The 12,993-nt window shown below is 41.0% G+C and overlaps 1 protein-coding gene and 1 long non-coding RNA gene across 2 annotated transcripts in view; both read right to left on the reverse strand.

The window, feature by feature from the left end:
- LOC146257098 (uncharacterized) overlaps positions 1–12,993 on the reverse strand; it is an 85,420-nt gene that overhangs the window by 44,181 nt on the left and 28,246 nt on the right. The gene's annotated exons all lie outside the window — the stretch shown is intronic.
- On the reverse strand, positions 8,783–12,691 carry LOC146257099 (uncharacterized). The gene is made up of 2 exons (XR_014729975.1): positions 9,580–12,691; positions 8,783–9,321 (listed from the first exon to the last, which is right to left on the reverse strand). It is a non-coding gene; the product is annotated as an uncharacterized LOC146257099 (long non-coding RNA).

Genomic DNA, 12,993 nt, shown 5'->3' on the forward strand with positions numbered 1-12,993 from the left:
AGTGACAATTAGATTAATGATTATGTTAGTTTATCCAATTATTTTTGGTCCATTAAAAAGGGGGGGGGGCACATATAAAATGTGTTGTAATTCCTACACCGTTCACCTGATTTGGATGTAAATACCCTGAAATTAAAGCTGAAAGTCTGCACTTAAAGCACATCTTGTTTCATTTCAAATCCATTGTGGTGGTATACAGAGCCAAAATGGTGAAAATTGTGTCAATGTCCAAATATTTATGGACCTGACTGTATGTGTCATCATATTTTCTGGTCTTTCCCTTGGAAGGAAATTGCTTTGGAAGTACATTTGGCGATGCTTCATCCTCTGCTTTGCGTTTACATGGGAGCCCCGTCAAAAACTTGTCCATGTTATGTTAGTTTTGTCATTTATTGATTCATTCATTCCATCCGCGCCCCCCCTGCAATGGCTCTGCGCACCCCCCACTTTGGGAACCACTGGGTTAATGAACAACTCTCATTTGTTGATAGTAACAGTCACCTGCAATATCTAAGGCTGAAACCTACTTATGACAATAGAACATTAATACAATCACAATGCATGTAGGCCTAAAGGCAAAAAATGTGTGGACTGAGTGTAGACATTAAGTGAACTCAGGAGATGACTTGTGCTTTCACACCTATAGTCTGTTTGCTTGGTCCGAATCAGTGGATGAGTTGCTACTTTGTTGCATTTTTCATTAGGTCCGGTTAAGTTAGTTCAGCAAGCTAAACTAGTTTACATGCCTACAGTAGATGTTTTCGCTATCTAGCATTCCTTGCAAATCAGCGTTAATAAAAAGTAGATGAGCTGGATGGCTGATGTTTGTCTATACCAGGGGTAGGCAACCCTGGTCCTAGAGAGCCGCTGTCCTGCATGTTTTAGATGTTTTCCCTGCACCATCACACCTGATTCAAATGAATGGTCATTACCCAGCTTTCACAGAGCTTGATAACGACCCATTCATTTGAATCAGGTGTGCTGGAGCAGGGAAACATCTAAAACATGCAGGACAGTGGCTCTCTAGGACCAGGGTTGCCTACCCCTGGTCTATACCGTAGCGTAGAAGATCCCTGTGCAGTTCGACCCTCAATACATTTGCGCGAACCATTTCACCAAGGACGGGTTTGAAAACCTGGGACAATGTAAAGCAGGATTTGCTATAAAGCTGTTGCTGAAAAGAAGTGCGTTCCGACCTTATGTTCATCACAACCGCAAGCTGTAGTATGATTTTATCGGTAATGTACCAGTTATTAGCAATGCTAACGTATCCTGTATCTAGCACCTGCCTTTCTCCAGTTCTTTCAAACAGATAATCTAGACTAGCCTGGTTCTGCCCTCCTACGTACTTCCGCTCAATTTGGATTTTGCTTCTGTACTAGGTCTGGGAGCTCGGCTCTGAAGTCGGTTTCCAGAAACACATTTTTTGTAGGTCCAATCAGCGAACAGAGGGAGTGGCTGAGAACGATGACATTAATGTCTTGCACTAGTTTGAGAAGTTGAGTAATGGCGGCGGAGAAAGATGCGAGCGAAACTATTCTGAGGTTGTGGCATGATGCAAACTTTAGGGAAATGTATGCTGTATAGTATTCCTTTCATTTGTTTTTTAGAAATAGCCTATAAGGCTGAATATAGGGCTATTCTAGATGGAACTCATCACATATGTTGCTTTTTTTCTTTGTGATTTGAGTATGATTTCCAACGCATTGTAATGGATGAAATAAACTGTTAACATGAACAGCTCCATCGTTGTTCTCGCCAGGCAAAGAAAGCTTAGTTATTTTGGGAACCAAAATTTTCCATATTGCAGACATACCATAGCTTACTGTCAACTTTATATTCAAACGAAATGCCACAAAATTCTTACTGCCTTCAATTTAACATCAGTGTAGAATTATGGCCTGTGTTTTTTTATGTTCACCCTACAAAACCAAACGCCTATTAATGGATATAATGTGATCCAACAAGACTTGGTAATAATGTAATAAATAAAAGCTAGAGAACTGTGTCTAAAATATACTTTATTGAACATTTGCCTTTGAAAAGGGCATATTCACAGAACCATATAGGCTTCAAGATGTTTCCATCAGATGTAAGTGGGGGTGAAACATAGTCACTGAGGACCTTCATTGTCCCACAAAAGCAGTGTGGCTTGATGACACGATCAAAAAAAGAATAATGGGCTTGTTTAACCAAAGCTTCTGAAGGCAAGTGTAATATTATTTAAATATATATGATTTCCTATTGTGGTTAACAGTTAAAGTATTAATCTTCGTCTTTGCTCCTGTCTGGAGCCTCCAGATAGACATGTCAACAATCTATGCTCGCGCTTAACATAATATATTTGCCATCAGGTCATGAACGTTTTTACAAAAAATCGAATCTGTTTTAAAATAACAGGAGTAAAACTTTATTAAGAACATTTCATGTATGTGTGACAACCATTTGCTAAACTTGCTACAACAGGGCAGGCAACTCAAGCTATTTCTCCCTGTGCTCATTCAATATAAGTCTATGGCTCATTCAGCTCTATGTAAATCGGCTATCAGCCAGTGTGAACTTTAGTGCTCGTGCCCTGTTGGTATCCGCGAGAACATTTGCAGGCAACTTTTATTGACGTAGGCAAATAAATGAGGAAAAATGTTTCTATTAAAAAGCTAGTAGTATGAGCCAGGTTCGAGAATCAAACAAAAGATAGTTTTGTAAATGTTGATATGAGTTTATAGAATAAAAACAACCGGAAGAGTCGGAAGTCAAACACAAAATGCAATACCACCTACATCCATCGGGGCCGTCGCTTCCAGCCGAGGGGCAGGGGCTTGTATGAACCGAACCCTGACTTTAGCCCTGGCCGTTCCTCCCCCAGTGTTGTGCACGTTCATACCTCTCGTAAACTTCAAAAGTTCAGTTCATACAAGTAAATATGAATCGTTCACGTTCATCATTTAAATTCTGAACGCGTTCATAGTTCAGTTCATTTCATAGTTTTAATAAGGAAATTGAAAATAAGACTTAACTTGTTTTAACAAGTTACATGTCTTAACACTTAGATAGGGTGACCAGACGTCCTCTTTTACCCGGACATGTTCTCTTTTCAAGACCTAAAAAATTGTGTTTCTCTGGGTCTTTCACCATAGACATACATGTCTTTTACAAACTAATTATTACGCCTTTACAAGTTTTGAAAAGTGTATCTCCTTTACGTTCCACCTTCTTGCGCGAGCTCTTGACTAGAGTCATTGGTCGAGCGCCTTCTCAGTGTTGCCAGATGCACGATTATTATTTTCCAAATACGATCATTTTGAGCCTTTGATAGCTTCGATACTTCAGCATTTCCAATCTGGCAACACTAAGCACCTTACTGCCTCCACTAGTTGCATTGTTTACCACAGCACACATCTGCAGCCATGCCGAAACGTAAATGTGTCTGATATATGATCATATAGCCTATGTCATTTGTGTCATTTCATTTGTGACATCTATGCATTCACATGGTCATGGTGCATAGATGCTTGAGCTCTAAATATTTCCGCCGCTCCCACCCATAGACATAGGATGTCTATGCTCCCACCAGAGTGAGTTATTTTTCCGAAACGGAAGCCAATCTTTAGTTAGCTTCCGTTACCTAGCAACCTAGCGTTGCTTGTTTGGTCTACATGTGTGTGGAATGAATCATGGGTAACGTAGTGCGAAGTCGAGTTAGTTGGTTTAGGTTAAGGCCGAAATATGCGTCTCCGTTTACGGATGGGGGGGTGCACGGACACGCACGGATACGGACGGATAGACTGAGTTTATGGCTTTCCGTAGGCTGAGGGTGCTGAAAACAATTCACCCCCAGAAGAGTAGGTGGCACAACGGTTTTTGTTTAGACGTCGTCAAGTGTTTATTTACCTACGTTACCGAGAAGTTGGAGCAAATTTACGAATGAGCCGTTTCATCAATAAAATACGCACATTCAGCAACTACCCTGCCCATTTCTCGTCAAATTTTAATTCAGATGCTGATTTACATGTACTGTTTAGCTGAAATATGAATTGTAAAAACTTTACAAGCAATGGCGGTCAAAGGATTCTGTTCGTCCTGCTATCAAGGCAAACCCGCCCCTGACGCAAGCGGTTCTTAATACTGACCAATCACAACCAAGGGGGTCTCCATAGCTCCGTAGCTACGACGGACAAATTCAGGAGGTGCACGTCAAGCTCTCTGAGGCTCTCCAAGGGCTGACGGAGAGCTCGTAGTGGGCGTTCCACGGAGACAAGGGCGTTCCCATGCGTTTTTCGAAATACGCAGAAGCATCTATTGGCCTTTAGGCCACATAGCGAACATTTTACGGGCATTGAGCAACGACATGGTGCAAGCAGTTTTAGACAGCGTTTCTCATTGCGAGAAGGAAACCATTCCGTAACATTTTAGCTTGACCTCAGATAATATGAACGTGTTCACCATTCAATTCATTATTTGTCATTAAGTTTCGTTCAGCTTGTTCTCATAAAAATGAACGTGTACAATGAAAGAACGCGTTCATGCACAACACTGTCCACCCCTAGTATGCATACTGATGAACATTCTAGAATTTTCATTCGTCAAGTTTGGTCCTTGAAAGCTTACGGTTTCAGACGCTTGAATGATTGTTTTGATGGAAGTCAGCTAACGCTAGTTTAGAAGCATAAGTGAGCAAGTTACTGTGGCAAAAAAATGTTTTTTTGTTGCTGTGTTTGGCTGTTCGTCGACATTGGGGGAAGAACAAGTTGTCAACACGTTTAAATAAGTTTATTGAACATTGGAAGATGTTGTACCACGTCAGTAAATCAGGAATGTGAGATCATATTTTGTTGCCATGCCAAATGTACTATTGAAACTGAGATGAATTGATTGCTTGAAAATAAAGACACATGCTTGGAGAAACTGTGAGAGAACAGACACATCTTCTCAGTCTCTTTTCTAGTGTCTACAGTCGTCTGCCAGCTGTGCCTCCTGAGCCGGGGCCTGCAACACTCACTTTCTTTGTTGGTGTCCCTAGCTAAGGTCAAATAAAGCCTACTCAAGGTCTTGTTAGGTTTGGGCTAAGCCCGAATGTTAAAGGGGTCATTGACTGCAAAACCGAGTTTAGCTTGTCAAAGTTGAATAACGACAGTTCAGTCGTAAAATGGACATACAGTGAAACTCAATGTCCATTGACATCTCTTTCCTATGCAAATCTCACAATTAAAAACATAGCTGTAAAATGGTCGAAAACCTCCACCTTCTTTGGCTCTGGTCTGTACCTTTGTCACGTCCCAAAATTTCGATCTCAGACACTAGTTTAGCTGTGATTTGCTCTGTGTACGTCCACATACAAAGAAGAAAGAATGTACAAGAATTACAAAGAAGTTTGTTTTTGAAGGATAATGAAAATCAACCACAGTCGTAAATGCAGTGTTCCAGACTGTACAGGGAATGCTGACACTTCTCATAATCTTCCCAAGGAACCAAACACTCGACGGGCATGGCTGAGGTTTGTCTAGTAGAAGATCACTGTGAAGTTCGACACATTCATTTGCTTGAAATATTTCACCAAAGACAGTTGAAAACCTTGGACATTTTAAAGGAGGATATGCTAACCTGCTGTTGCGGAAGAAACGTGCTGTTCCGACCGTATGTTCATCACAACCGCAAGCTATAAGTAAGCTATGATTTTAACTGCTAACAGTTAATAGCAATGCTAACGTCTCCTGTATCTCTACCATAGGTAGAATGTGTGATGATTTAGTTTATTGGCAATGGGGCAATGAACGTTATTTCATTTTTCTGGCTGTTCTATTTGAATAAATAACCTGTGTTGTCATGTAAATTTACAATTCACAATGCATGTTTGGCTATGTTGCATCTTTGCTCCGCAGCTTCGCTTGTTGTAAACCAAATGAATCAGTGCGCAGCTCATCTATATATTCATGAACATACCATAAAAGGGAGAAAACCTTGTTTTCTGAACGTGGCTGAAAAAGATCCGGCGGCAAATTGATGGAAATGGAAAATGTCAAAATGCTTATCCAAACAATGTCAATCTGCACTCTGTTGGAGTACAGAGGGTTTTCACCACGCGTCATCAGACCAGAAGTCGCCATATTGGAGGCAATCCGCATCACAACAAAGCACAGGCACTGAAGTATATACCAAACGTCGTCAAGGAAAATGGATCCACGAGGGAAAAAACACGATTGAGAGTCACTTGGCTACACCTTGAGTATCGCAATGATGTCAAACAGTTAAGGTTAGGTTTGTTAAAGACGTTATTGCAGTACTTACTTTGGCCTTCACTACACAACGGTTGTTGATAACTTGGTACTGCGTCTCCCTCACCCATCCACACACCATCTGGTTATAAGCCTCCAAACCTTTGTAGGATTTAAGGTCTTCCGCTGTGTATGGGCTCGGCGAGAAAACCAGGTAGCTGACTATATCGGGAATGCAACTGTCGGGAATGCAACTGTCGGGAATGCAAATCGTAATTTCTCGAAATGTTGCGCTTTTTCTTGGGGTCCAAGACCTTCCCTATACGCCTTTGTATCTTGGACACGTTTTTATGAGCTTTTCGGTTGTTTAAACATTCACTTAAAGGTCACATGAAATGCTGTTTTTTAGATGCTTTTACATAGGCCTTAGTGGTCTATATAGGTCCTTAGTGGATAGCCACTACAAGTAATCCCACAATGAGCTTTCCTCAGAACGCGCTGTTTGTGTCTGTAGCTTTAAATGCTAAATGAGGAGGAGAGCGGCGGCACCATGCACTAATGTTTACAGTGGATGTATCGCAATGGCTCGTAGACCCGTTGCTGTAAGATGCCTCAAATTTGCCCATTCTCATCCGATAACTCTGGTTTGCAGAGCTGCACACTCAGTCATTTCAATGTGGGGAAAGGCGGATATCGTGCGCGCCATAACACCAACAGCAGAACATTATCCACATAACAACAAAGCATACAACACTGCGTTACAGAATGTGTATTCACACACATACTTGATGCTATCTAGCTTTACATTAGCGACAGTTGGAAACAATATTGTAACATTAATTAATTTTCAATAATGTCAACAGATCATTATTAGGAACAGCAGGCCATTACATTTCTGTTGTGCAGCAAGAAGTTGCGGAGAAGTGGTATACGCCTACCAAAATACACTGAGCACCTCGAGTGGAGTTGCTAATATTAACAGTGGAAAATGAGTCTCGTTGCCGAAAACAGTGGCAGCGATAGCCATGGCGAGGGAGCAACTTTCAACTAGAGAGGGTACAATTTCTGGGGAAATTGTAGGGTGCGCTCGCTTGCGTCAGTTGCAGGTGGGTCCGTTATGGAGTTTGCTTAGTTTCATAATTCAAACAAACAAACGTAACACAATTCAAACAAATGTAACACGATTCACAAATGTATTTCATGATTCCCAAATAAATGTATTTTGGGATTCACAAATGTAACGCGATTCACAAATTAATGATCCCATTACATTTGTTTGCAACCTGACAAACACAAGTTACAAATCGGAGAACACGAGTTACAAATCGGAGAACACAGGCACTTTAAAGGCACTTTTTTTGCCACAAAAACGTTGTAACCTCCTAAACCGTGCAACGGAACATAAATCCCAATAGAAGCAACGCAATCGTGACCAAGACAAACATTTTGACAGCAACATTGTCTATGTAGTCCAAATATTGACTGATTCTTAGGGGCGCGAAAATAAACAATAAATACATATATGTGAGAGAAAAATTGTTGTGATCTATAGGTGCCCGCGAGGATGTCGGCCACACATATATTTCTGGGATTATAGATAGATAGTGCAGTGCCTATGATGCAGCTGGTGAGGAAATTTCTTCTCAGTGGTTTTGGTACCTATATTTCTCAGATCACAATTGTAATTGTCTGTCATCTCTGAAGTACTTGTTCAACCTTCACATCTATTGTGGTCAAATTGCCCATACTGTGGTAGCCTTCATTTGTTTTCTGTTTCCTACATTTGAATTGCTTATGTTATGTTGATCAAAATGTACTATATTGGTTCTCTGTTAAATTGTCTTACCACCACAAACATATAAACATTTACTTCTTCACAGAAGTCAGTACATGCACAATGGTTATCACAATTGCAGGCCTAATTCACCATACAGCGCTTGTATATTTGCAATTTGCAGGCAGTTTTGACAACAGTACCATATAAATTTTTGTAAAACAATTCACTGATCTATCCTGAAAGTAAATCCACTTTATATTGTCATTCTGTTAGTTAGCCAGCCTCTTTGAAAGCAGCTGAATATCGGTTTTGGAAGCAAATTCGCTGTTCCATAACAAAACTGAATTTATAAAAAGAACAACTGAAAAATATTAACTTTACAGTGTGCCCGGTTCTCGAGATAGCCTATTCGTAGGAAACTTGCTGCAGACCAGAGGACCAATCAGAGTGAAGGGGCTGGGACGTGAAGAGAGCAAGCCAAACTGGCGGCAAATGCCTCGTTCTTGAGCTGATCATGGGAAACTTAACCCATTCTAATTTGTACACACAAAAAGAGATTCCTGGCATTATTAGAGAGATTTACAACAGAATCGTCTGCTTTTCTCCTAATAATAATAGTTATCAGCTTTGAAAATCCACATTTCCCATCAAACTATAACACGGAAATATAGACTAGCCTTCATAGGGTTTAATGTCTGAATGAAAGGCTTGGCCAGATTATTACAACATCCATGGTTATCCTAATACTGTATACAGGACGAAGGGAGATTAAGAAACTCAAGTAAACATTGGGAAGGCTTATCAGAACTGATTTAATTGTCACTTTCATTTAATCCCTGTAAGAGAATGCCATCACTTAGTTCCTGTAAGTGAATTCCCACAGGGAATGCCAAATCCTTGGACAGAGTCAAATTCTTACAATCTTAGTTGAAACACAAGATGTATAACTTTTGCATTTCTTGATTAATCAAATAATGATTTTTCAATCACTTTCTATAATGGTCTTAGAACCATTTATAAGCTTTTCAGTTAGTAGGCTGTAATTTACCCACAGTTGCTGACTTGACACATTTCCTTCTGACTAATTTTCTCAGTAAGACAGCAAAAAGGTTAAGAAGCCCAATATCTAGACTCCTCAATTCATCAATAATATTCATCAATAACAAATCACATTGCATTCCTCTACAGACTTTCTGTTGACACAAAAACAACCCACTTCTTGGGTGAGAGGAAAGAGAGAGGTATGTTTAGGGGGGTAGGGGGGCACAAAGGAAGAGAAGAGGAAGGGACAACAGTATCTGGCAAGGCAAAGCCTTCAGCTCACATTCCCTCCTGAAAGACATGGGGGAGAGAGAGAGACAAAGAGGGAGGGAGAGAGAGGGAGGGCTAGTTAGAGAGCGGACTGCATTTCTACAAGCCACTCTCGAGCACGCTAACAAGGAGAACTAAGCTGAGTAACCTGCCTGTTATCCAGACAGAAAAAACAACAGCCTGCCTGTTATCCTGCTTGGACAAAAAGCAGCTATTCTCATGATAATGAACAAAAGCGGACAGCCAGCGTGTCATGCATTACTGAAGGTCAACACTTACTGGATAGAGTCGTGTTCAGCATCAGCTAGGCTCGATTGGGAGAAACAGGCGCTTACGAAGGAGCCCATAGAACCCAATTCAGCTCACTCCCTCTCACCACCAATGGAGGAGAGAGAAGGAAAAGTAAGGGTATGAGGAGAGAAAGTTCTTAAGAATAAAACTCTTGAGCTTCAGCCATGTGACCGGCCCAGGTTCCTCACAGCTCAGTTTCCAGAGCAGCTCTGACCTACATGGAAGACAAGGGTGCCGCTGTATCCCTCTCGACAGTGCTGCCGAGCTAGCCGAGGACACAGGTAGCTATGCTTGATTCAGCTTAATCATTAGATGCTAGCAGCAGCCAGCCAGGTTAGCTGGCGTGTATGTGTGTGGGAAGCTGAGAGGCCACCATAATCATTGCTGCCTGGGTATCCAACTGGGAAAGAAACCTGGCTGACTCTTGCCTCCTTTTCCATCTGCTTGAAGGGGCCCGAGCTACGGACGTGTGCTGAGCCCCTCCATGCAGATGTATGAATAAATGCACGAGTGGGACTGGGCGGCTCGGGTGGTGGCAGGGTGTGTGTGTGTGGTGTCAGTGTGGTGCGGTTTATTTATGTCCTTCAGCATACAGAGGGAGTGTGTGCCTGTACTTCTGTGTCGCAGCTCTGGGGGGCCTGTGTCTGCATTTCTACTGCAGCTATAAATAACACAGCTTAATTTTGTCTAACCTGGCTAAGGAATAAAACGTAGGGAAATTTGCCATTGCAAGGGGATGGCGCCTGCTGTATAGCAATTTACAACATTGCATTAAACGCCATGAAAATAAATAACCTTGTAGATCCTGTAGATAACACGATACTTGCCATAATACATTTCCCTGAACATATACCACAGCTGTGCTTGTAACAGTGTTTCTTAACAAGAATGATATTTTGGACACCATTTTCTCCTTAGAAAATACATTTTATGTGAAATCTAGGCACCTAAAATCTGGTGGAACAAAATGGCAAAAAACTGCTGACCAATCCCCGATTATATATGCATCTACTTATTTAATCATTTCAAGAGTATATTGATATACAACATCAGAATTTTATTGATTACTGTTTAGTCACTGGCTTGACTAAATCAACGCTAGATTTAAAGTATATACACGTACATTTGTACAACACTTTGGATGAAATTGTACGCTAAATGAATACATTTAATTTACAAATGCCCTAGGCCAGGGGTTTTCAAAGTGTGGGGCGCGCCTCCCCTGGGGGGCGCCAAATAGTTTTAGGGGAGGCGCGCCAAAGAGTTTCAGGGGAGGCGGCAAGTATATATATTTTTTATTATTGAAAAAAATATGCTTTCTGGAAAATTATAATTTGGTAGATATATGGAATATACATATTTTAATGTCATTTAATCATTCTCTCAGTCTGGACAGCATGTGAAGTATACTTGACACAAAACATCTTTAGCTAGCGGTGACAGCAACTTTGCCGATAGAAAATGTCTGAACCCAGCAGAAAGCGCAGAAAATATGACTAGGTATATATAAAGTTGGGATTTTCTTGGATAGGGCCATACGATGTTCAAAAGCCACAATGTGTGGTCTGCAAAGAGGCTAACCCTAACTGAGGCATCATATCTCGTTGCATTACGTAGGCCTATTGCAAAGGCGGGTAAGCCCCACAGCATCGGCGAAACGGGCAGCGCTAGGGAGGGGCTAGCAGGTGCTTCAGCACCCCCAAGAAAGACCAAAGCACCCCGATAGCACCCCCCAAAATATTGCTTGTTTATTAATAGTTTTCAGGCCATCGGGAGAATTCACAGTGGGCCGCTCTGCCCGCTTATAAAATCGGCTGCTTTCTCTTTGTTTTTTTCACACACCGAATGAAAGGATATGTGTTAAATTTGTTAAGTTACTGTGTGACTGATAAGTAAGCTAATGGGCTACACTAGGTTTTAATCTAAATAAGCACATTATCACACCGTGCATTAAAAAGTGCAGTTTTCAGTTGTCGCGCATGCTCTCTTTCTCAAACACAAGTGCCTGTACCAAGTGTTTGCCATGGAGACAATAAATATGGAGTTAGATTAGTTTCATAATTCAAACAAACAAATGTAACACGATTCAAACAAACGTAACACGATTCACAAATGTATTTCGTGATTCACAAATGTAACACGATTCACAAATAAATGACCCCCATTACATTTGTTTGCAACCTGACAAACACAAGTTACAAATCGGAGAACACGAGTTACAAATTGGAAAACACGAGTTACAAATCCCTGCATTCGTTGGTGTGGATTTTTGGAACTTTCCTGACGCGCTTAGATTCACAAATGCATTTTTTCTAAAGTATATTCTCTGCAGTCTATCAGATCCTCTCTTTCAATTTTAGCCAATCACATTAACGTGTCTGTGGACTTCAACAACCTGCCATAATAACGCACATCGTCTCCTTCAGATCACGAGCAATGTCGTCTGGTAGCATGTAGGTGAAATATTGCTTGTTAATCAGGGACAAGCTGAAACTAATCTAACTCCATAAATAAACCATCATTTATTGTTGTGGAGGGAGTTAGCTAGATTAAGCTGATAAGAGAAGAATAAAATAGAAGGGAAAAAGATGCCAGGAGGAACTGAAAAAGCCAGGTAAAAAAAGAAAGATCTGTCACTTCATAAATCTAGGTTCCTGCAAGGGTGGGAAAAATATGTTTTCTCAAAAGCCCTGAATCTTTCAGGTAAACATTTGGGTTGTAATTTCTGGAAAATATAAGAATATGAGTCCAACTTAATGTTCATATTAAGCTAGGCTACATAAAGCAAAAAAAAAATTTGCACTGAAATTAATGCAAAAAATGTTGCTCGCGCACCATGCACGCTCACATTAATGTGAAGTTACGATTTCACCTCACATCAAAACCTTGACTAGGTCTTAGGTTCGGGTGCGCATTTCTCATCGCCTCTTGTCCCGGGGCAAGGTCCTCACCCGCCTGTGTGACTTGCGTGAGGAAGTCCTCCTATTTCTCGCCTAAAACAACTCTCCGTTGGTGAAACACATGGAGGACATGAACTGGGTGACAAGGTTAGCCTATTTGTCTGATATCTTTGAAAAGATAAATGTGCTCAACACTTCTCTGCAGGGAAAGGAGTGCCATGTATTTTTGGTACATGATAAAGTCGAGTGTTTTTTTTTTTTGGGGGGGGGGGGGGCACCATCGTTACTTTCTTGAGCAATTAAATATATCTCTTGTTCTGGCTGTTTTGTGATATGCATGCCTAAAAAGAGCATACTATTTCTATACTAAAATAATATCTGCATTATAATTATTATGACTATGATGATTTTTCATTAGGCTATTTTTGGTGCCCCCTCAGCACTTGGTGCCCTACGCGCAATGCGAGTGGCGGGAGCGGCGGCACTGCCTATGTTGATCCCA

Source organism: Hypomesus nipponensis, chromosome 15 (assembly GCF_054491055.1).
Source record: "Hypomesus nipponensis isolate SF chromosome 15, ASM5449105v1, whole genome shotgun sequence".
NCBI classification, from domain to species: domain Eukaryota; kingdom Metazoa; phylum Chordata; class Actinopteri; order Osmeriformes; family Osmeridae; genus Hypomesus; species Hypomesus nipponensis.